The sequence below is a fragment of the Falco punctatus genome (assembly GCF_963210335.1).
Source record: "Falco punctatus genome assembly, chromosome: 14".
NCBI classification, from domain to species: Eukaryota; Metazoa; Chordata; class Aves; order Falconiformes; family Falconidae; genus Falco; species Falco punctatus.
In genome coordinates this window covers 19,044,680-19,071,026 of record NC_137594.1, presented here as the reverse complement: position 1 = coordinate 19,071,026, position 26,347 = coordinate 19,044,680, and the positions used below count along the sequence as shown (strand labels likewise).

Here is a 26,347-nt window from a genome sequence, read left to right as displayed (position 1 = left end):
ACATATAAAAATATATGCATGTAAGTTTTACACCAAGGCCAGCGCCTTTTGTGTTCATTTGCTATTGTTAAAGCTCTGAATGTAGCTCGTCTGCATTCATCCCAATGAACTTCCAGCTGCTCAGCTCAGGTGTTGGCAGTGGGGTACCCACAGCATCCCAGAGCTCAGTACAGAGTCATTATCCAAGTTGCAAGCAGATATTGCAACCTGCCTTCAACTCTGTGCTGTGTTGTACTGTTATCAGTATCATTAAGAGTTTAAAGCTAGCTTGAGTGTATCTGCTGTCCCTTTACATTTCCACAAACTCTGCAGTACAGACCCTTGTACAATCTTGCTTTTCATATGGAGAAAGGTATTCATTTTGTGTGACTAAAAGTAGTAAATCTTTGACCCAGTACATTATAGGACTAACACTTCCTTCCCTTAGCACCACCTTTATGTGTGTTATTTAACACTTAGTCTTAGTTTATTTGGTAAGTAGATTTTGGAAAAAAAGAGAAAAAAAAAAGGTTCTTCCTTATTTTGTTGTACAAAGCTTCTAGTTAGATCAGACTCGTCCTTGGGGATAGGGTTTTGATTATCTGATACAGGCAGCTCACTAGTCTTACTTCAAATTACATACTTTTAAATAGACACATTCAAAATAATGCTTTAACATAATTAAATGTTAAAATATCTTTTTTTTATAAAATTTATACAAATCCGTGGAAATCTTACTCACATTTTTATTGTTCTTAGTACAATTACTGACTGACTGACTTTGTCAGTGATTTCTGACAAAGACTTAAAAGACTAACACCAAATTCCTAAATGTGCCCAACAACTGCTGTTGAAGATGAACTTGTGAAATGAACACATTCTGCTGTTCTCTGTGTTTTAGTTAAATTCGAATATCTCTTCAATTTTAATTTATTGATATGCTAAAAAAGCATTTATTTGCCTCAGTTTCCCCCATCATGAAGACAAAAGGTTTACCAGTGCAAGACCACAGTAGCCTGTTGTCCTTAGTTTCATGCTCTGTAAGCAACAGGATACAAGTTTGTGCTTGCCAAATAGCTTCAAAATGACAGTTTACAAGCATCAGGTCAAGTAATCAAAACGTTATAGTGTGTATTTGCTACAAATGTAAATATATCAAGTATCTTTAATTGTGGTGTTGGCAGTTAAAGTAACCCAACACCATCTTCTCTCGATATTATTGTCTGAACATTTTGAGTAAAGCTGTAATAATATTTATTTTTGTTTTATGTGATGAACAACAGTCTTAAAAGTAATTCTGGTGAATTAAGAGTTGTATTTCTGGGGAACTAACTACACTATTTGACGGCTGTTGTAAAACTTTATTAGGCAATACATCTGACCTCAAATTGGAAATTTGTGTTGGAACTGGTTTAGGAAATCATTATAGCTCCGTTGTTAATTTTATATTTGTCTAATAAAACACAGCAGGAACTACATGTCATGTGCTAATGCAATGATGCTAGCTGCTAGACATGTTTTTAACTACTGTTTTCTACCTCGTACAGGCACAGGATAGGAGGAAACTAAATAGAACTTAGTAAAAGGGATTACTTTTTTTGCCATCTAATTGCTGTTTCATAGTGTTTGGCTCCTTCTGGGGGGAGGCCAATGTTACAATTGCCAAATACATATTTGTATATACATATACACTTATAAAAAAATAATATAACTGCATCACCATTATGTTAAAGGTACAGATGGGGTGACTGTAATATGTTGTTTTCCAGACTGTATTAGGAGCATCGTTAAGTTCCTGATGATGTTACCTGACCAGATGACTACTCTGTCTAGTTTTCAGGAAGGACTACATTAAAAATGGGATAAAAGGAGATTGGCTAATGTGAAGGCAGTTACAGAAACAGAAATTACAGTATCTGAAGTGAGAGGAAAGCCTGAAGGCTGAATATTATCAACTTAAGCATGCCAGAGAAGCCCCATGCCAAAACACAGAATGAATTAGTACACCATATTGCAGATCTGGTAACAGGTTCCTGAGTTATATCACATGGAGAGAGGACTAGTACAAATACAGTATAAGAAATATAGTATGGATATTTAAAAATATAGGAGAGCCATAGAAGGGATTTGAGAAATCACAGGTTTTTTGGTTAGATCTTAGTAGTAAACCAGTTTTTAAAAAACATTGGAAAGAAAGTGTAATTGAAGGTATTAAATTAAATGCAAAGTAGGGTAGCGTGACGTTATCAGTGGTAGACAATGCCAACCTAACCTGATCTTTTTATTTTTTCCTTTTTTCCCCCTTTTTTCCCCTTCCCTGCCCCCCTTTCCCCTTTTTTTTTTTTTTTCCTTTTTTCTGTAAGGTAACTGATTTTTCTATTTACTTTTATACACAAAGACAATGTAGTAATCTGGTCTGTCTGCAGTTCGGTAAAGCATAGTATCCTGTCTCTTGAGAAGCATGTAGTTAAGCTGGTGAGGGTGAGAAGTGGTTCAGGCTCTGTAAGGTGGGCAAAGACCAGTTTGGTGAGGGGGACGGAGAACAGCCTTCCAGTACCAGACATCTCCAACCATATGATGACTGGAGCGGGAGGAGTAACACCGTACGGGGGCTGTTAGCCCCATGCTGTATGTACGTAAAAGCCCTGCCCTGTCCAGCCTGGGATGGGTGTTTCTGTTTGGGTTCTTGCTCTCAGAGAACTTGGATCTGCCTTGGGAGGCTTCAGTTTGCTCAAAGCTGGGACAGGTCTGTCCCAAAGAAGCAGTTCTTTGCACATAATTTTGTAGCTTCATAGAAGATCTTAAGTTGAAAGGGGCCCATAAGGATCATCAAGTCCAACTCCCTGCTCCTCAGATCTCTGCATTGTCTCTCAGATTGTTGGCATTGACTACATTTGCCCTTTTCTTCAGCATGGTGTCCAGTCCCATTCAGTTAGAGCATGAATCATGATTTATCTCTTTTGTGGGTGTTTAATTAATAAAAACAGAAGTACTGTACGTTTTATATCCTGAGCCATACCTTTATTACTACTTGTCCAGATTATCGCCAGTCACATTTTAATAACCTTCTGGCAGCTTGTAGCGTGAGTGTGGGTTGGCTGCTGTATTGATCACAAGAAGGAAAATTCACATTCACATATTCACGGTTTGCTGCCTGTTCTCTTTGCATTACCACTTTGTGCATGCTCAGCACTTCTAAATACCAAGGCTGTCTTCATTCATTTGCTCATTCATTCAATCGTTCATTCTTACAGATCTAGAAGTGTAACTTAAGGTACTAAGCGCTAGCCGTGCTGGATACAGTCTTTGTAGAACCTTGGTCCATTTGAAATGACTAATTTTTGCCCAAATGAATGAATGTGCTAGCTTGGCAGTAGAAGAAACATGGACTACTCTCACTTTAGACCTTCTGGGGTCAGTAGACAGGATGAACAGGGCTTGTTTAATTTATCTTACTTATTAGAAGGCTTGCTTTTCCTTGTTGCTATTTAGAAAAAGAAGATGTGAACACTGAATTAAGAGTGCTGGAAAGAATGCTCCATAAAAATTTCAGCTATTTTTGAGATTTTGACTCATTTGCTTTTCATTTGTTCAGATTTAATTCTATTTTTTAAAAAGCTTGGTCTTCACACAAAGGAAAAAAGGAGGAGGGAGAAGTGTACATTGACATACTAAGTGAAAAACCTCAAGAAAAATTACAGTAAATTAAAATTTATTTCCCAAGGGATAGAACATATTTCAGTGGGATGAAGGAAGAAACTAATAGACTTTTTATGAACAGCCATTTTTATTTAAAGAATAAGCTTTCAGGCAAATGTAATTCTGCAGCCTCCTGAGGATAGTCTTTTTTTCTTGTTAGGAATAATACCAATTAAAAAGTGTAAAATTAAAAGCACTGAAAGTTTGTCAGTGTACATTTTCCATGGAGCTGTGCTTTCTATGATGCTGTTGCTTGCTTAACATGCTTTGTACTGCTGGTATGGCACGCAATGCATCTGTGCTTCCACTCTGCAGACAATAATTCGTTAACGCTCCGAAACATAAATGAATTTTGTCTGCTAATCTGAAGTATTTGCTAACAAATCAAACCTTTTGGGGGTGTTTTACAATTTTGAAACGATGCAATTTCACACCTTAGTTTCTGCTCACCTGTTGCTTTCTGCCCAAGTGTCACGCGCGTGTGAGTGAATGAGTGAGTGAGTGAGGGTTTTTTTGTTTAACTCCAAATAATATCAATTCAGACTAACAGCATGACTAACAGCACAACTGGGCAGACTGCACTGTTGTGCATATGTGGAACTGAGCACACAGGTGAAGAGAAGAACTTAAACCGTCTTTGCTGCCAAAGATGTAGAATGAAATGATACCCTAAGGAAAGGCAGGGTTTGCAGGGAGAAGTAATCACAAAGTACAAACTGTTTTTTTTCAGCCATTGCAATTTCCCCCTAAACTTCTACTAACTCACACTTTTGCACAGGTCCTAACTGTCTGTCCTCAGCTCGCTCAAGCTATTCAAGGGGATAGGCTGACACTTTGTCCCCTTTTGCCTCTTTTCCTGCTCCACAGGTTGTAATTACTTCTGTCCCTTCAAATTTTTTGAGTCTGTAACAACAGTACAGATATTAGATGAGCAGTCTTTAATCTACTCTAAGCTCCATGTCTGTCTCTAGTATTTCTTGGACCTAATAAGGGTTTTTTTTGCTTTAAAATATGTCCCATTTTAAACAGTATAACTTATTTTCATAAAGGATACCATTTCTTCCTTTAAACCTGGTCTCTCTCACTACCATTCTTACCAGCCATCAGGTTCCCAATAATGATATGGATGTTAAAAACCATCCTACTTTCTAAAGTAAAGGTCCTTTTTTGGACCCACAAAATCAACAAAAACACAATTTATTTTAAAAAATCCCAAACAACTAACATCTGCTTGTTTCATTGAGGAGCAATAGACACTTCCATTCTTTATTTTCCAATGGAACAAGCTAAGAAACTGAGATGTTCTGGAGATGTCTCCTAGCTATTAATGGTGGGCTCACAGAAGCTCATATTCTTTGTTGTATGAAACCAGATCGGTTTTGAAATAGTCATTAAGATAATGACCTCATGGTTTACTTCACAGTTCTATTATTTATCTGCCTCATTATATATTCCTTTAAACGTACTTAGGGTATTTTTTTCTAGCTTGGAGAAATGTGCCTGTGTGTACCATAAAGGAGTTTCATTTGGGGTACAGGTAATTACAGGAAATTTACCTTGGTATTTAATTCCTATGTTTATAGTTCCTTCTATTTTTAAAGGCAAAGCTAATTGGTCTGATTTATGGTGGCAGTGTGGAATTGCAGGGGCAAAAACAAAAAACCAAAAGACATTTTTGTTCATTCTAACCACATGGTTCTCAAGTCCTTGAAAATTTTGGTTGTATTAAGCATGGAGGATACCATAATTTTTCATACATCTCCTTGAAAATCTGTTTCTTGTACCCACCAAAAAGATGATTTCACAATGTTACATGTTTAGAAAGTTGAATGAAAATGCTCCGTAGCTAATCTTGACAGTTCTAACTTGGAGAAAAGCCAGTGCTCCAGAACAATGCGTAACTAGTGCATTTGTAATATGATCCAGAAATCAATACACATGGCCAGATTTTCCAGTCCACCACGCTTACTTTGCAAACCTATCATAGATCTGGATGGGAGAATTCCCCATGTCAAGGAGACTCTGATGGCCAGAAGCTGGTGAAGCTGGTATAGCAGCCTCCTATGCTACTTGTCTTATTCCCTCACTGGGGAATAAGGGAAAGCATCAAAAGTGTCCCAGTGCTAAGAAAGACTGGAAGGGTGCATCTGTCTTCCATTGCCTCAGATCCTCTCCCTGTCTGTGCTTTACTGTGGAGGTGAAACCAGTAGCAGAAATTAAAATGTGTGTCTGCTAGCTTATACTTCTGAAAAGGCAGCTAATGCTTCATGCACATTCTTCTCACCACCAGGAACAGAAATATCTGTAAGTCACAGCCACGCTTCCCCAGGTGATGTGGAGATGGTGCCCTTTCAAGGCACAGAGGTAGGGACAGACCAGCGCAGTTACTTCCCTGAGTAAGGCTTCTCCCTAACCCACCGTGGAGCACGGTGCAATGCAGAGGAGCTCGTGCTGGTTTCAACCTGCGCTGCTCTCACGTGCACCCCTGGCCTGAGGGGACACGCTGCTGTTGGTTCCAAGAGAGGGAACACTCTTGTGCCTTGCTTACCTGCAGGTGTGCCCTGCGGGAAGGGGTACTGGAGCTGCAGTCCCTGTATTGGGAGGATTCATTGAAAGCTTGATTTCCTCAGAAAGCTTCATGTGGCAGTTGCTAGCATTCTTCCATACTGGGAATAACCCATATGGATTTTTGCTTCCACATTGCTTTTCAAAGCTGCCACTTTTTGGCAGCAAAATCCTCTGACTTTTCTGAGCATCTAGCAGCTCAACTGGAAGACCAGAAAGGTTGGCTATCATGCGGGCACAGGCATTGTATCATGTGAATTTGGGCAACATTGGATTTGCCGTGCTTGTGTAGGTCAAATGCTCACACAGGCTGTGACAAACCTTTCAGACTGACCAGTGCTGGCAAGTTTGAAGTGTCCCTGTAGTTCTGGCAACCCTCCTTGTTAATGTGCTGCCTAAAGGGAAATGTTCTGTTGAAGCTGGAGCTTTTGTCAAAGAAATGGTGTTTTATAGAAGGACAAAGAGTTTGTGAAAAACCCTCTTGCAGAATTTAGCTCTGTTTTTTTAATTTGCTTGTCTAGACAGCCAGGGTACTTTGCTTTGCCCTGCGCAGTTTTGATGGATTTTAATCCCCAAGCTATTTTTGATTCCTGGTCACATTTATGACATATACAGTCTTAGCTTGTTTTTTTTCCTCCTTCAAGATGCATGCATCCATAGACTTGAATGGGTGTAGGAAAGATAAATGGCTAAGGGAAAAGGAAATTAGTCTGAATGTTCTTAGAGCAGGAGCAAGGAGACTATATAAAGGCAGACTGTGTGACAGAGATAAAAACTAAATGAAAATTAAGGCTCAAGAGGAGGCCTGACTGATAGGGGGGAAAGGAAGTCCAAATATTTTCAGATAATACCCAAAAGATGAAATGTAAAAAATGCTCCATTAAATCCCATTTCCCCCTTACTTTGATATCTTAATTTCCCATTTCACTTTCTTTTATAATTTCCTTCTACCATTCCAATGATACTCACTCACCAGTGAAAACCTACTGTTGCAAATCATTTTTCCAAAGACACCCATCCTTTAGCCCAGTGGTATTCGGTGTCTATCCATTTAGATTTCGATACATATCAGAATATAGAGCTGCCAGAAGGGTTTACTTTGCTTTATAAGTTTGTAGCTGGAAGTTCAGATGTGAGCAGTCAAAACCAGAGAGGTATGTGTTCTTCAGAAATATAATGGCAAAACTGGGAGGTACAAAACACAGATGTGCTTTGCATCGTCATGTGGCACTTAATTATCTCCACGAACAGCTCCAGTTGTTTAATTATTTTCATTTTGTTGCAAGTTTCTTATGTGTAATGATAATTTGTCCACTCAGATTTATGTTATTGCAGGCTTCAGTCCAGCAAAGCACTTAAGCACTCGATTAACTTTAAGCACATAAGTAGTCCCATTGCTGGACTGGGGCCACAATAAAGGAAGAGAATATTTCAGGAGAAATTGTGCTTTTAAGAGGGGTTGTTTTTTGTTTTGTTTGAAGTGTCAACAGCACAGTTTATTTAGCTGCCTTTTAGACAGTAATCTTATTAGCAAAATTGGCTGGATTAAGAGGCTATTAAACAAAATCTGTGTGTTTTCACATCAGTTAAAATCTGTACTGTATTCCCCTGGAATACCACTTATTCTGTTGTGCAATAACTGGATTTTAATGTAACCAAGTTCCTTAAGATTGAATTAAAATACATTTATTAGGTTACCTGGATACTTTAGACTGATGTGTTGGGATTTAAAAATGCAGAGAGGCTTTTCTGAGTTTGAAAGAATATTTTGTTAGGATTTCTTGCAGTTTTTCTTCACCAATCAAACTACATCTATTTACCAAGCAACATGTAGTCAGTGTTAATTTTATGGACATTCTGCTGGGTCCAGAACAAAGCCATCTGTCCCCAGAGGTGGCCAGGGTAAGCCGTCTGTCCATCACGTTGGTGTGTTCCAGTCTGTGGGGACAATGGAGGTCATCAAAGTCTGGTTGCCTTGTTTTTTTGTTGCAGGCAGGAAACCCACCACAGCAGTTCTGTTCCTTTACTTTCTGTGCCTTATCACTTTCAGATATGTGTTTTTACCACAAAAAAAGCTAGTGATCGATAAGACTTACTTTATTTGTATGTGGAAACCTCAGTGCCCTTAATGAAAAAACTTTGTTAAACCCAGGAAATTAAAAGCTGGCAGCAGAACAGAGCAGACACCAGAGCTTTTTAAAAAAAATGTCAGCTCTGTCCTTTTTTAAAAAAATAAACACACACAAACGTCCCCAAGGAAGAAACAGCATCTCTAATTATGTCATTTACTGATTTGATAGAAAGGTTCCTGGTAATAAGAGAATAAATAACCCGTTTTCTCAAAATTTGCTCATGAACAAAAGAAAACAGTATCTCCAGTTATGAGATATTGATATATGAGTCTGAATATTAACATTTCTGGCAGTGATTTTCTTTTCAATTTTGTTAAAATTAAAATACAAAGCTTTATCGATAGGTGCTGCTATGTTTGTGCTACAGATTCATTTGCTTTGACAGCTGATGCCTTTGAAATAGTGGTAGAATGGCTTCAGAACTCAGCCCTGCTCCTTTGATTTAAGCAGGTGACTCCTAACATTTATTGATGGTTTGGGGGGATGGTTTGATAGGAAAAGTTGAATTGTTGCAAAGTAGTTTCTCAGGTCTTCTGAAGTTTTTTATTGAGTTCTTTGATCTTTGTTCTGCAGATGTAGAAATAACATTGCCTACAATCTGTAGGTGTTCTCTGCACTTTTTCAACTAATTGTTTCATGCATCCGACAAGATGCAGATTTATCCAGATCTGTCTACAAAGAGGCTTCTTTCCTGCAAGGTCTTTTTTGTAGAGTCAAACAACGCTATTTTTACTCACTTCTAAAAATTGATTCTGAGCATGTCTTTTGACATGTCTGCTTGTCTTCACCACTCCCAGATGTCACCAGCTACCTGCCTGTGCTACAACATCCATCCTGGCTGGCACACAGGACCAAACCAGGAAGGAGCAGAAGAGCTCAAGGTGGAAAACAGCATTTCAAAGCAGAGGAGTCCCCTGTCTGTACAGTGGACACTGAGTGCCACGTACTGACTATCCACTTTTTTATGCAGTGATTTACACGCTGATAGGCACAGCCTTATAATTATATAAGCATATTCACTCCACATTTGAACATAGCCTGGACATTAGTGGCAGAGTAGCTGCAGTGGCTTGGGAGCTGGGGAAATATGGAGGTGGTCAACTTGAGGTGAGTTCTGCGATACTCTTATCTGAGCTAACATCCCCATACTAGACAACAGAGTCGATGGGTGTTGAAAACTGAGGACATTGGATGCTTCTTCCTTACACATGGATTTAAGAGGTGAATAACTTGTCAGCCCTCTCAAGTATCATTTTACCGTTTTATAAGCTGCTCCGCATGCCCTAGTACATTTATACAACTCTCTTATTTGTGAGGAGAATGTTTCTGAATCCGCAAGAGAATCAGAACATCTCATCACTTTTACATCCAGATTTAATTTAATTGCATTTTTCAGGGTGTTTTGAAGATGTTGGATCCTTTTCAGCAATCCTCTCACCTAACGCAGCTACATTTCCACTTGAATTTGATGTGAAAAATGCTTGAATAAGGAGTACCGTGAAGACTCAGTTCTCATCCTTCTATGTCATTAATAGTTATTAACTTGATTTCTAAAAGTGCTGAGCACCTAAAGCTCTTAGGAGAGATTAGCACAGGAACTGCTGATACTAAATTCCTCCTCTGGAGAGTACACAATACCTCAAAGTCCTTGAGAGGGGCTGAGCACAAGGAAAGCCACTTCCACAATGTGCTCCCCTTCCAAACTGCTTAGTGGCGTGAGGATGAGAGATATAAGGACTGTCAGCAGACCAGGTGTGATTTCTTGCATATTGGGAAATCTGCAAGGGGACTGTCACTCAGGCAGGGTGACATATCACCGATGCAGGTACTGCATGCTTCCCTGCACACCGTTTTGAGCCTGGTGACTCCTCATCCAGTATTTACAGTAGATCATAGCAGAGCACGATACTTCAGGGTTAGGTTGCATCTGTTCCTTTCAAAATAGGAAATGCAAAACCCTGATGTGACACTGAGGAGAAATAACCTGGAATACAGGAAGTATTCAAATGTGTAGCATTTGCTATTGGTAGTTCTTCATTAAATACACATTTTAAAACTGTTGGGTTTGGATGTTCAATAATGGCCTTTGCTGCATATAGCCTGTAGCCTGCAAAAGATTCATAACCCTTTCCTGGAGGCTTGATGATATAGCAAGACTGGTGGTACTGGTGGAATCCTGGCCCTGGTGGAATAAATGAACTAGACTCAGACTGGCTTCATTTAGATCAAAAAACTTACTTTGAATTCAGCAGTGGCAGAAGTTTAGTGTATATCACAGAATAGGTAAAATAGAAAACCTAACCTATCTTACTTTATTCAACTTTCAAATTCTGTGCTCAATTTCCCTGCCTTTTTGTTACTTGCTGTCATCATTACATATTTCGCTAGTGGTAAATTGGACCCATAAATAACTACACCTCAAATAAAGTTCATTTCCAAATGATTTTAATTCAACTTTCATAAGAAATGAAATTTTCAGAAGCTTGTTATAATGTAAAATATATTCACAAAAATAAGCATGAACTTACTCATACGGATGTCTGTGCATATATATGCATAAAAGTATGTAATGAATCTAGATATTATTGTTTCTTAGAAAAGAATGTCACAATATATTCAAGATGTAGTAATGTATTACTTTTCTTATTGCTTTAAAAAGCCTTGAATTCTTGTAGAATATGGTTTAGTGGGTCAAACATCCCCTTTCCTCTCATTTATCAGTCTTTTGATCTTGTGTCAGTTCTAAATGTTGGCATGCTCAGGCCATAACAGTGTGCTACAAGATCACAAAAAGGCATAGTTATATCTTTAAAAACTTATGGGCATCCTGGTGCTACATCCCAGCATAGCTTTGCAGATGTGGTATTGAGTTCCCCCAAGTCTTCACTACCTCTTTGTCTATTATTTTTTTTATAGTTTTGTTCTGCATTCCTTCCACTCAACCTCAAGTAGATGGAAGCCTGTTAGTTTATTACTTACATATGTCTGCACCCTTTTACCTCAGCAGGGAAAGACAAAATATTGAGGAGGACTGTAGGTTTGGGATGGTCAACTAATCCTTCCCCACCTTGAACTAATCGCCAGGCTGATGTGTTATTGTGTTGAGCTCTGTTCTTCAGTGCATTGCCAGTGGGGTTTCAATTTGTAGAAGCATAAACAGATACTAAAGTAAAAAGAATGGTGCAGTGATTTGTTAGCAGAGTTCAGATCAAATTATCACAGTGGTCCCCTGCTGACAGTCCTAACAATTACCTCCTTTTTCTTGGTCTTTCAAATGTTTTCTGTTTCCCTTACGTCTTGGTACATAGTGTGATTCTCACTGTGTGTTATTTATTTACCTACAAAAGGGAAAGAAATTGAACCTTCAGCTTTCATTCAGATGTGTGAATGTCTATATATTTTGTCCTAACTTAGATGCATTAATAAGTTTTTGTTTTCTTTTTTAAAAAACGAATCTATCAGCAGCATAACTAAAAATGGTTTCAGCTTTCTAGTGCATACCTGCTTTTATAAAATTTTCTACCTCTTTTACAGCTTTGATCACAACAGTACAGATCTTATTGAAATTTTTAAAACTTTTGAGAGGAGCAGCAACTAAATAGGAAATGAATAGAATGTTGTATACAGTGACCCAATACTAAAAGTTTAAAGCATTTGAGTTCTATTGTGAAATCACATTGAGTGTGTGTCAGCAGATATTATACCCTTTTTACAGAATATAGTCAGTTGGTGTTCTGTACAAGTTGTCTAGAATTAACTTCAACATTTGTTTCCACTCTTTTTCTTCCCTTCCTTATTTTCAACTCTTGACTTTCACTCTTGCATAGTTACATTTGTCTGCTTCTTACAATTCTAGTGGGACTGATTTATCATCATTTGCTAACATATCTGTCTCAAAATCTGGGCTTTGATCAGCTTGTATTTTATAACTTAACATCTGTTCTATGTTTAACCTTTTGTAATGCTGTTTCTCAAAAACATTATCTAGTATAACAAAAGAATCATGTTAGTCTAAATGTTTTGTTAAACCTAAAGGAAAAAAAAAAAGAAAATCCTACATACCTGTCTATTTTGCTGTATTTTTCTTACTGTTTCATAGTCTCTTTTTCATTAAATCTATAAATCTGTCACACTCTAATTTTTCCTCTGATTGCTGCTGAACTATAAACTCCATCTTCCTGTTCCTTCTTTACCCCTTTTTTTCCACAATTACAGCTTGTTGTGCTTCACAGCATCCCCACCGGCAGCATCACTGCTCTGGCCCATTTGCTGCTGCAGGATCCAGTGCTGGCTTCCAAAAAAGAAAATGTAGTGATTAAAAGTACTCTCACAATGGGCTGCAGGGGACAGCAGAAAGCTTCTTGGGTTTGAATAAAACCGGACTAAAAATATTCTGTCTGGGACTAACTCACTGTCATTAATCCTCCCACAAAGATGAGTCCTTGAAGTGAGATAGATGGATAGTAGGTTTGGTGAAGCGCTGAGACAGATCTGTATATTCTGTTGCTACCTAATCTTTCTTTGAGGAAGGAGGTTTCATTTAAAAGGACCTACCTCCAGAGTGACTCTCTCTTGAGTCAGACTGAGTAACTCTGGGACAAGAGTGAGAGATGTGTGAACAAGACTAAGGACTTTAGAAAGTTCTCAGCTGTTTCCCAGTTTATAAATAAATGAACCTTGCCTAGCACTGATCGGATTATTAACATTGATGAAATAATAAAATGTTCCTGCTTGGGATTTTTTTCTCATCCTGTTATACCTTCCTCGGATGTAAAGGGAAAGAAGTCAGCGCTATTCTGCTTTGCTTTTGAGGGAAATGTAGCTGTTGTCTAAGGGACATCAGCAAGGTAACACTGCCCCGTGGTCCTCGGAGAGAAATGCTGTTGAAGCCAGGGAGACCCAAGACTTGCTGTCTATGCTGATGTGACCACACCAGTTGCCTGAGAATAGCCTCAGCTGTTCTCCAGCATCTAAGAAACTTTTGAAGTCCTTTTTTAGTCCTTTTAGCTACGTCCACAGCCACAGACAGTAAATGCACAAACTGCCTGATCCTGACCGTACTGGTGTCTGGCTAAAGCTGGGCAGAAGACACAATCAGAGAAGAAGTACCCACAAAAATCTAAGTAATTGCCACTCACATGTCTTTCCAATGCAGGAGACACTTAATACAAGTGGAAGTTTTATTGGCATAGGGGCTGAATTCAGTCACGGCATAAATGGATCCAGGGGAGCTATACTTGCCTGTAACAGAGCGGATTTTGGCTTCAAAAGCGGACATACAAAGCACTGAGGAGCTATAAATTTTGAGCAGCAAGGACATTACAAAAGGCAGAAGGATAACTGGTATGGCATCACTTCCTTCAAAAAGGTTATGAGCTATGGAGAAAGATTAGCTACTTTTGCTGCAAATAGCTTAGAAAGCTTGGGCAGGTATGTTGAGTGTATTGAATGGATCAGTGACAGAAAATACACCTGTGTAGCGATTAATTAGAAACTGCAAACCAAAGCATGGCCTTTCAGGTAGAAAGTAGCATGCATACAGTATAATCGTATTTGGAATATGCCTGGATGAAAGGAAAAAAAGGGTGGCAGTCAATAACAGGGACATATAATATTGACGTATTATAATGAATGAAAGGTGGTGGTAGATCTAGAATAGAAGAGTAACATTTACTGCTCTTTGTCACTTAGGCCACTTCTCAAGAAAGGTATGTAGCACTGTTTACAAGTAGGGAGCTGAAGTGGCAAGCCCAGGAACAGAATTTACTTTTTCTGGATCCCTTCCAGTCTTGTAAATACAGGGCTAAAAGAGATGGCAGCTGACTATTCTCCTATACACAGATTTCCCTTGTAAAAGTCCATGTAGTAAATACTAATTCTATTTCATTTTTTTGTCCTGAGAACTTGCCTGATCCTGTTCTGCATGATTTAATCTGAGAAATCATCCACTTCGCCAAAATGTTAAAATTTGTAGAGGTAAATGCTTTATGGAGTGGTTGTTTGCTTCTGTATTGTTCTTTCTAAGAAGATGTAGAGATTGAGATAATTTATACAAGACAGAACAGAAACACGCTACTTTCCACTCTCAAGTTGGCATTTAGTAGTGTCAAATGCTTTACCTTATCTCTAGTAAGTTGCCTGGGCTAATTATTTTTTTGGTTTTGATGTGCACCAGCCATAGGCAGACCAGAACTGCATGTTGCTCTACAACACCTGCAGTTGACTTGTGGCTGTCATGTTGATTTTTATTTTGGTAGTATACCTGCATATACAGCTCCTTTGGTGAAAGCAACAGGGAAGTACCGGCTAAAAGTTACAGAATATATTTTTTGCTCAAAGGAGTTCACAAAATGTTTATCTTTCAAAAATGCAGAAGCCTAATAAAGGTAAAACACATAAACAAGTGTAAGGCATTTCTTAATGTCTTTGACAAAGGTCGCAGGTGTAGGGAGGTCAAAGCGATATCTTGTTCTTCTAAATATTTCAACGGATAGACAGTCTTTTGATTGCATTATCTATTAAAAAAATTGCTTTGAACCTTCCACCAATGCAGACCACTTGTGCTTTCTCAAACCAACAAAGGTTCGGTCAGCAGATAAGAATTTCTGACCGTGGAAGGGCAGCTGCCTTCCTTTCATCTTTCTTCTGGTGTGTATATGAAATGTTTGCTTAGCCTGGCCCTGCTATCATGAGGACTCTTTTTTTTTTCCTTAATCCTTCCTCTAATTTGAATCCTACACCCAGTCTGCAAATAAGACATGAAGAAAATTTAGATTTCAGCAGCGGAGGCTAATCCTGCTGGATGCAGAGCACTTCAGCCCCAGCTCAGCACAATACCTAGCCTTATCTGACTATACATATGCTTATCTGTAAGCCTAAACTTAAGCATATGATTAAATACTCTGATTGATTAGGACTAATGATCCTCACTGAAGTACTAAGCCCTGTGAGAGAAGTTTGTTTTACAGGCAATTTTGCTGTTGTTTTTCTTGTATTCTTGCTTCCCACCAGAGGAGGTAATTAAGGAAGTGTTTGTTTTAAGAGCACCAGAGCAATTTCTGTAATTTTATTTATCTGATTCTTGAAAATTCACTTGTGACCAGTCTTGTGTTTATTAGTCTTTTATTACATATTTTTTCTTCAAAAGCAAACATGATCTCTAGAAATTATGCCAATGATATCCAGGTATGTCTTTTCCTTCTCAAGAAGCCTAATCTATGTGCAATGTTAATGAGAAAAATATTAAGACAAAAAGCGTAAAATTGCTTTCTAGAAAGGTTCAATCTATATGTAAATGTAGAGTTGAATACAAGAGAACTGGCTAACAGTATCCTGAAGGAAAGATGGTATTCATGTAGACCAGATCATTATAAATGTATGCTTTCAGATGCTGCCTACTTCAACATTATATGGCTTCCTAATGAGAAAAATTTGTCTTTTGTTTTACTTCCTTCTTGCTGTCTCTCAGCCTGTCTATCTCTCTCTTTCATTGTAGCCAGCTAAGCCTGGTGGTGTGAGTAGTACCAGGAAAATGGGAAGAAAGTTTGAGCTGGGGGTTGCTGATTTTTGTGTGACACCTGGAAAGGATGAATGTAAAGCAGTAACAGGTCAACTAATGATTTATGAAATTTTTAGTTCCTTAGATGTTTAATAAGGATCTCTTGTCTGCACGCCATATTACTTGAAGCAGTGTGGAAACCAAAACTCAAATAATATGTTTGAACAGGGAGAAAGTTGTCTTTCCTGTGATGTTGGCAAGCGTTGCCTTCACAAACAAGCTTCTCTAGACAGAATCTGGGCAGGAAACTACGAAGTTCTTCTGCCTGTGTCTTGGAATAAGACAGCACACTGGTGGGTGCTTTAAGCACTGATTTCTGAATACCCAGTTCAGTAGCATCAGACTGAGACAGTAATGAAGGATAACAACTCCTCTTGTTTCATCCATGAAGAAAGAGAATTCTACTGGATGGATTTGTTATGAGCAAAGCGTCTCGCTGTCCTGCCTGTGTCAGCCTAACCACCACAGTAAAGCTTTTGTGGGACTTTACAAAGAACAGAATGGAGGGAGTTTGAAGATATGTGAAGGACAAGGTAGCAATCAAACCTTACATTTTCTCAGGGCTGAGGAGATCTATTTTCCCTAGCAGGATCCCACTAAGTTTTCTTAGCATTAAACTGCAAGTATTTTAAGCTACTGCACTCTGGAAGAGGAGCCATGTGCTTTCGTGATACTCAAACTTTGATCCTAAGTTGCTGTAAAGCTCCAGTTCTGCAAAATGCTTGTGTGTGCTTGATTTTAAATACATGAATACTTACAGTGGCAGAATGGTCAAGAACAGCATGAAGTCTACTTTGCTTCACAGCTAAGCCAGTATGTAACTTATGAGTGTGGTGTATTATCAGTCTAGTGCACCTATTTCTATACAACCCTGCCTTGAAAATGCATTGCCTAGAGTTGGTGGGATTTAAGTGCATACTTAATTTAGGAAGAGCAGGGGAAGAGTGCATGTGCTTGATTTATATGCAGTTTAACTGCTGGTAGCCTAAATGACTTCTTACATCCTGATTCAAATTCTTGGGCTGTTTAAATGTGTGTCCGTCTGTGTGTCCTGTATCCCCCCTCCCCGACTTTCTGGAAAACACAGAAAACACAGAGTTTTTCTGGAAACACTGTGTTGTTTCTTTCATAAAGATGCTATACTGTGCCTTTCAGGTTTTTTTTTCTTAACATCTGTGCATTTAATGAATAATGGCTGAGGTAGTCTTTCCTCATCTTTTATTGATTGAGGACTTTTTGTGAGCCTTGTGTAAGACTACATGTTTTTGCTTTAATGTCTTGCATATGAAAGTCTATGTATGGTTATTTTCCAGATTTCTGTAAATAATGAAATCTGAGCTAGTGGAGTCAATGTTGAAAATTTGTATTATTTGAAGACAAAATCACTAGCTCGGAGTTCAGAGGGGACGAATGTCATCCTGTGCAGAGCACCTTGTTCTATTTGCTGGTGACATCTGAGACATTCTGACATCTGAGGATTACCTCTGTGATAGATGGACCTGGATTTTTTCACAGGCGTAAATTTCGAATAATAGTCCTGATCTGGTACCAGTGGAATCAACAAAACCTTGGTAATTTACTTCAGGCTAAGGAAAATAATGAAAAATTGAAGACTGTAAATTAGGAAACCCAAATATTTTAGAATTAACTCTCCACAGAACAACAGTATTTCACTGGTCATTCCCCCTGCCCCCATCCTTTGGTACCATTAAGCTTTCTCTGTAAGGGAGATAAAAAGTCTGCCGTGACTTTCTTTGCTTGTTTTCCTTAACATTGAATTCTTGATAGGAGAATAAATGGTTTTGTCTTAGATTTATCTGCCATCAAGGCTATCATTGATACAGCGTGGCTACCATCTGAAATGTAAGGTGTTCTACTGTTTTAGTGTCAACAGCAACTGTAAACCCTTGCAGACTGATTTCCTGTATTACACAGATCACAGAATTTGATGAGGGTCACAGGAGGACCCCATAATAGCTCTGTGTCGACAGAAGCAAAATACCAAGGGGAAAAATTATCATCAAGAGTATTAGCCAACAGTGTGGTGAGATCATGCTGCTGTTTTGAACATTTAACACATGGTTGTACCAGCAGGTCTGTAGTTCCAATGATGGCAAACCTCTAGGAAAAGATGGGGTTCTGCCTCTCAAGGGTTTGTAGCTCTCTTTATCAATCCTATCAATGTGGTGGAATATGGTCCATATTAATCATGATGAGAAAATGTGAAATGCTGCCATTAATGCATCTAGACTTGTTGCATTTACTCACCAAGTCATGCATGCGCTCCCCAAGTGTTAGTGTTTGAAATAAGTTTCATTTCTGTGATCACAAGGCAGCATTTTGTTAGTTTTGCAACATTTCGGTCGCTGAGAGATGCATTTTGATTATGTTGATCAAAGAGTCATTGAGCATTGGAAGTTCATATTGGCTGTGATTCTATCTGACGTATTTTGCACTATGTCATGTCTAACCCTTTGTGATGATTAAACATTCATCTTCACTGACTGGGGTGCCTGACAGTCTTACATCATAAAGCATTTTATTCAGTGCAAATTAGGATTCAGTATGCTCCTCTGTGGGGGATTTTCCCACTAATGACATATGTAAATAGCACTCATTCATTCTAATATTAAGGGGAAAGGTACAGAAGCATGCAGATCTAATGAATCTGTGTTATACCTCAGATGAAAGGAAAACAATGTGGTTTTCAGATGTTAATTTTGTTATCTGCGCATACTGTGTTCCCCTCTACTCCCTCAAAGTTGAGATACACAGAATCAGATTTATAGAGCCTTTATGTTCACAAAGACGGTTTGTCAGAGAGGTGCCCATGCATGCACACTTTCTGTAACAATATGGAATCTCTTCCTTCCATGAAGCAAAGGAAGAAATACAGCTGTATTATGCCAATGTGAACCCTAATATACTGGGCCTTTTTTTGTGTATAAATTTCCACACACCCCCAGTCTTTCTATAGCAGTATAACACATAGTTTTAGCCCTCTAAAAAAGCCTGATCGCATCTGTCACTGTTGTATTTTTTATGGCAGAGTACCCACACATAATGTAAAAGGTACTCTTCCTTCAGTCCATGGCCCTTGTCATCTACTCAGCCATATTTTGTATTTATTTAGACAACATTAACTTTCTTGGGTTTAAGAGATCCACAGCAAAAATATTTGAGCCTTGATGTTTTATGAATGAGGAGTTTTGTTAATTTTCTTCGTCCTTTCATTCTTAAAGGCCTTTTTTTGTTTGGTTGTTGTGGTTTTTTTTCCTGTGGGCTCCAATGGCCAAGCAGGGTGGAGCTGGAAGGGGGTGCCAGCCGCGCAGCTGAGGTGCAGCCAGGGCAGGACCCCCCGGTGAAGCTGCTGGGCCTGTTCGGGCACCGGGGCTGACACTGGCCCCATCTTGGCTGAGAACATGTAGCCCCTGCCAGAAGAGAGAGCCTCAGGGCCGGGGAGCTGGGCCACAACCAGCACCTGCAGGCCCTGAGTGCCAGTGTCCGCAACGTGGACAGGTACAGCCATAAGTACAGAAAACATGAACTCTCAGGGGCAAGAGGGAGAAACAGATGAGGGGAGGCTGCCTTTCTGTTACCGCTGGGCTATAGGGAAAGCCGTGGCCTTGCCCTCTCCCTGCTCCCCGTGGTGCCGGGTCTGCTGCAGGCCCGAGCCTCCTCCACCGGGAGAAAGGATGAGACACCCACGGGAAGGCTTCATGCCTCTGACTGCAGAGGAGTTAAGGGGCAGGGGGGGCTCAGAATATGTCTGGCAGGAGGAGGGCCGCAGATTTGTCTATTTTCCTGAGTTTTGTGTCCAAGCGGTTCCTCACGCTCGCCTACGGAGCACTCGGCGGATTGGTTTGGCCCCACCGTGGCTGGACGGCTGCCCTGGCAGCGGGCTGGGCCCTGCGCGGTGCGCTTGCAGGGAGCTTGGAGTTAGACAAGGTGTCTTGCGACTGAGCCAGCTCAAAGTCAGGTCCTCTCCTCATCAAGACTTAATGATGTTTTTGTCAATGTCAAAATGGCAATGTCAGTGGCAAAACTATTTTGGCTTCATGGGGAAAAAATAAGAACCAATTCTTCTGATTACTCTATTGCTCACCGGCTATGCTTAGACTGCCTTTCAGTTAGAGGTGGAGGACACTCCTGACTCTTATGCTTTATTTATTTCACCTGAAAAGGGCACATGTTGTCTGTTGTGAACTGCGGTGTTTCCTTCTTGTGCATCAGTGAAAAACAATAAATTCACTTTGAAAAAAAGATATACTTTCCCCCCCTCTTTTTAACCAAGATTTAAATGTTTGCATTAAAAAACCTCAGCTGTTTAATGCGGTTTAACCTCAATAGGCAGAGTAGTTATGAATGGTATCCTTTATTTATTTTTTGCCATGAGGAATGAGTGGTGTTCCTTCAATTTCGTTTTGAGCCAAACCTGCTGCAGACGTCGGCTATAAATGGGTCAGGCAGTCATTGAAGTGAACAGTTGGCCACATTTGTGCTAACTCTAGTCCTTTTGGTTTTTGCCAGAGGAAAAAGAATTCTAATTTCTATCAGTCTAAATTGTGCTGGGCAGCATTATCAGCTGGAAAGACCCCTCTGATTTGACAGGCCCCACTGTATGATGATTAATTACTACTCAGCTTCATTGGACTTTTCTAATTTCCTTTTGCCACTAGCTGTAGGCAACAAGCGATAAGTACTGCTCTTATTATTTTGTGCAAAGGAAAATGTCTATTACTGCTCTGTCCTACAAGTAATCAGAATAAAAAGACAGCTGATCGGAAAACCTGTGAGGATCATTCTGTCTTTATTTATCCTACCCTCGCTTTATTCCTGTGCTGCTTCTACACAGAAGTTGTTTTACACAGTTGCCTGTCAAAATAAGAAGATAAAATCATAAGCTCTATCAAAGTAGTTGACATTTTGAAATTTATATAATGATTTCATGGGAATTAATCCTCAATCTCCAAATAAATCCTCCTCAAAATGTTAATATAACTAGGAATCTTATACCACAGAATGTAAAACAATTCTTAATCTTTCTTTTCTATTTTGCCATAGATTTATTATATTAGAAGGCTGCCTTGTAGAGAAAAATTAAAGCATTATCGCCAAATGCAAGAAGAGTAAGTACTTTACGTAACACGTTATATTAATGATTTTTCTGAGACAATAAATGCCCTGAAGTATACCAAGAAGAAGGTACTTTAGTAAAAACTTGTCAAGGACATCACTGTTAGAGATAAAAATCAGAGCTTGTAACTTTTGTATCTCTGTTTTTAATTAATCTTCTCAAATCATTAGGTAATTTCTAGGTAATTAATTCTAGAAAAGTCATCCCAGTTGCTTCTGTATTCTACACATTGAAGAGATGCCATAGAATTTGTTTTCAGAGTGAAGATATTAAATGTATACTGGGTAACAGGAAAGCATGTCTGCACAGTGCATGGGAATGCTGTGTCAGGATAGAGGTGTGTATAATTGTAGTAAAGTTATGTGCTGTCTGGACAAATTACATAAAGATGGGGCCTGTTACCTGTGGGCTTAGTGTGTGCTGTTGTTGTAGCTTCAGTTTAAAAGCTGACTCGGCCACATCTGATGGGGTGAATGTCCTTACCTGCCGCAGATCTATTTTCCGAATGTTTCCCCACTTAGGGATTTAGGAATAAATGGGATTTATGAACCTAAAAACCTGCATCACTTTGGAAAAGGGACTGTTCTAAACAGATGCTTCTGAATGTTACCCTGCTTTTTCTACCTGGAGACTTTTGTGAAAGAGTAGAATATTGATACACAAGAGAAGGTGCTTTGAAAGTCTTCCAGGGAATTGTATTGATCTTGTTCTCATAAGTTTTGTTGTTCTGGTTGATTCAAAAATGTTTCTTCTGATCAGGTCCTTCCTGCTCTTTATGCATGCGGTTAGAACTTTAGGTATTTACATGATTTTGATCAGATTTGTACAGCTACCACGAGAGTGACAGAGTCAGGGGATGTATGTGAAGCTGCAGTTGTTTTGTCGGTTTTTGGTTCTGTTTTTAAGCTGAAACTGAAGATGTTAGCAAGATTCCCCCCTTTGAAAAACATTTAGAAATGAGTTGGCTTGAGGCCTGAAATAGTGGGGGAGGCTCCTATCTTGAAATATCTCCTATCAGGAGCACACAGCACTTACCAGCTCACCCTTTCTGAGGAGGTAAATTCCAGGCCTGCTGGATGGCCTTTGTGTGGAAGATGCATACTGCTAGCAAGGGGGAGAGAGAAGGGGTATTTGCATGCAACTTGCACATCTGCTTCTGAACCCAAGAGCCTGATTAGTATCTGCATTCCTTTCCTCAAATAAACAGAGAATCAAATGGCTTGCAGATCTCCTGAAACCCCTCTTCCCCTGTCCAAAGTGTTCTCTATCTTCTTCCTTTGGCCTCTGGAGGGTAAGATTCAATGACTGGTGGAGAGACCACAGGTGCCACGGATGACTTCTGTTCCATGGTCACAGCAGGAAGGGACAGGAACTGAGCCCCTTTGGACAGGAAAGCTGGGAAATTATTTTGAGGTGGCTGATCCAATGTAACGCTTCCTGACCGCTGAAAGGAGCCAGTTTGGCTAGCACATGCTCAGCATATCTCTGGTTCACATCACATGATTCACAATATTGTGTAGAGTTATTTTTTTTCTTAGCCGTAATTTTATTTTTGTTTTGCAGCCAACAGAAGTAAATGTATTGGCAATATATGGGCAACATAGCTGCCAGTGCTGTTTTGCCTGCCACAAACACAGCATTGTTGTTCACATTAAAGCACTTGTGATACTGTTATCAGACTGGTAGTGCTACTTTAATAGTTAGGGACTTCATGCAGTTGATCTAAACCGGCCTGGTTTATATTCTTTCCTCCTGCTTTATCCCCTTCAGAATCTGGTGGCTATTGTTCTATTGGTGTAACGTAGCTCACCCTCAACGGGAGGGAACAAGGAGCTGAGTGTTTCACTTGAGAAAGGTATGGTAGTTCAGGCCTCTGTGTTACAGTGGAAAATGCCTCGTGAGGAAGTCTGTTGAAATCATCTCTTAATTATATAGTCTTACTGGTAGCAAATCAGAAGTTAATGAGTATCTCAACAGGTGTTGTGAAGTGCTCTTCGGTTGCTAATGTTTCTAGTGAAAATACTGTATGCTGTACCCATCTGCAGAATAAAGTGTGGCATACTCGTCCAGCAGCTGTAATTACGGTATCCTGTTCCATCATTATAATCTGAATAGGATTGCACATTTAGAGTTTGTTCATTCATTTAAAACAGTAATAACTACTTTGAAGAGATCCAGATGACTGAGGTACATATATGCATTAAAGAGCTTATCTTGGGGTCATCAACAACTATTAAGCAAACTAGCTTCTTTTAGCCAGTAAGATGTAATATTCATAGTACCATTGACAGGCACAATTTTTCTCCTGTGTTTGTGGATGAGTCACTGTACAATTTTGTTTTGCCATCTGTATCTTTGTGTACTTAAACAACGTATAGGTAAGTTGCTGAGAAGCATCAAAAAGCAACACCAAGCACGAAGATAACAAGGCAGGCAAAATGTCTGCATCCCTTTGACAGAAAGGTCTGCCCCAACTACTAACAGTTCCTGCAGGAGGTGGGAGGGAAGTGGGCAGCTGTCCCTCCCACCTAACATGGGTCTGCAGCTGCACAAATGGATATGGTGCTTTAATAGTTCAGGGAACTTCAGGGAGTGTTATGCCTCCATGGAACACGAGGACTTGGGATTTGTCTGTCTACTGCAACGCTCGTTCTTGGCGCCACTGGTAACTGCTGCTGCTGATACTGAAACTTCCTCTTTAGGCTCAATGAGTTCACAGTATTCAAGGTCAGACAGTGAATAAGTCTGTCAGAAATAACAAAAAAGGAGGTAGGATCTATTCCTGGCAATACCTTCCAGGCTGCTTTGCAGTTCTAGCCATTAATATTTGAATAGATTCAAAATTGTACTCCTTTGCTACATATAAAAGTAGGATCTTCCAGCTCTTTCTAGGATATTACTTTTACTTTTCTACATGCCTGTTTGCTACAAACTTTATTTTCATGTTGACCTCTATTTATTGTTGCCACAAATAGTCATATGTTTTGGTGTTTGTCTTATCAATGCAAAGTTATAAAAAGCATCCTTAAATTAACTCCTCTTTAGGAAAAAACATAAAACCACAGTTTCTGGGTAGGTGTTGGAGAAGAAAGAATTCCCAATATTATTATTTATTTGAAGTGAAAGATTTTTGAAACATAGAGTAATTCGGTAAAACCTATGCAATATTTTTTGTCATATGCAGGCCAGATAATTATAGTATAGAGTTTATTCATTTAATTTGGACTCATTTAGAAAGTGAAATATAAAATGGTGCAACTGCTTTGTTCTTTTTCTAATAAAAGGTAGGAGCTTTTGAGTGTTATTAGACTGAGATAAGCTAGGCTTCTGTATAGCACAATTTTGTATGTCTGAACTAGCAAAAGCCTTTGAAGTCCTATGAATCTTTCTGCTTGTTAATTCTTCCATTTGTTTGATTTTTGGTACAAAGAAAATGAAAGAATATGATGAGATTATGGCATTTTAAGTCAATATTTATTAAAAAATCAATCTCGATGAAAATCTGCCCATCCTTCTAATTAGATGAGGCAACTTGAGGTTGATTTTTAATTGCAAAAGTAATTACACGGAGCAGATAGCCAGTGACATTTGATTATCTAGGTGATTGATTAAAAAGCCTAGCTCACAGAGCAGATTGTCAGCCAGGGGAATCGAGACAAAAGAGCAAATTAAAAAAGTTGTCCTGTTAGTAATCACAAAATTCAAGGATGAAATTACAGAGCTAAACACCTCCAATCTACGTCATCTTCATCACTCAAATGTCTGCAGCATGCCTGAGCTCAAAAAGGGGTGGTAAAGAAATTGATTACTTTTAAAAGGAGGAAGTATTCAGGAAATAAAAAAATGAAAGAGCAAAAGCTCTGCTGACAATAGGGGCTTCAACCATACAAGCAAAAAAATAAAAATTTCTCTTAATTGTTAGAGTTCATTTTCCCTGTGCTCTTACGAAAGCTCATTATTAAAACCAAGCAGTGTTAGTAAAATTAAATGAAATATGTTGGGTAACAAAATGTATTTTTAGTGATAAATCTTAGTGATTATTTAAGAGGTTAGATTATCCTTTCCTCCCCCAATATATGTATTTTACAGTGAAATTTAATTTAATTTTTTAATACTTTGGATTTATTTAATGTCATTTTAACCAATTGCACTCTGTAACTCGGATGGGTACCACTGATGACTTTCAGCAAAGAATGTTATAAAATGCTTGTGAAATTCATATATAAGGTAACATGAATAAATGGGCAACAGAAGGAGAATTATCTTAGCTTATCTCTTATTTTATTTTTAATTTTATGATGCATACCTCTTTGTACTATGCTATTCTTCTAAGTTGGTCCAATGAGTTGATGAACTACAGATCCTAAATTGCGAAACAGATCCTTACAACAGAAGGTTTTGATGTATAGAGCATGATGTACATCATGCTTCCATTGATTCTGGAAGCTCTCAATCAAGTCCAGTGTGTGCATTTTTTTTTTTTTATCATGACAAAGTACTGTTGTGTTTTATCTAAATTATCATATTTTTTTGGCCAAATACTCTTTGGCAGAACCACTCCAGTCAGCTCAAAATGGTATTTAAGCCTGAACCTCATTCGTGAAAAATAACTGCATTTTCTGAAACATCACATGACTTCTTGATACTGCTTTTCTGTCATTTAAACAAGTGTCTGTCATTTTCAATACAACAGAGCTCCGAAAAGTGGTGCAATAGTGAGGCGTGAGATTGAACAGCAATTATTCTTCAATTGAATTCAGAAATATATGCATATAATATTATAATCTATTTTATTAGGAAAAAAAAACAATGTAAAAAAGAGGAGAAAGGCAGTGAAATTGTTGTGAGCATCCCATCCAGGGTCAATTAATACACAGCTTGTTGACCTTTAGAGTCCTTCAGAGCTCAAGTGCAGCTACTATCAACTGGTAGCAAGTGGTGGATTTGCCATTGTGGGTGTCAGCATCAGGCCCTTCATCTGCTGTCTAGCAGTCATTCAGTGAAATCTTTGTCATCCAGTTACTAATTCCATGGAAACAACCTGGTTTTCTTCTTCCTCAGTGTTGTTGTTGAGAAAAAGAAATGGTTACTAGACTGTTGGATTTGTTAAATGCCAGCTCTGTATTGTTCTTTCACGAGGCTCTATTACCTGTCACCCATCAAAATGTAATCTGACAGAGTAAAAAAAAAAATCAATTGATTAAAGGTACTTCTTGCATATTACAACATTGTATAGTTGTAAGTTATTTCCAAGTTCCTGGTAGGCCTTTTGCATAA

General features: G+C 38.9%; 1 long non-coding RNA gene across 1 annotated transcript in view; it reads left to right on the top strand.

Annotated features, from left to right (window-relative positions):
- Positions 1-17,033: 17,033 nt before the first annotated feature.
- The window catches only part of LOC308053575, a 112,605-nt gene continuing 103,291 nt past the window's right edge, over positions 17,034-26,347 (top strand). Inside the window, exon 1 of the long non-coding RNA XR_013923670.1 lies at positions 17,034-26,347. This exon is cut by the window's right edge and continues 86,624 nt beyond it. This is a non-coding gene — a long non-coding RNA (uncharacterized lncRNA).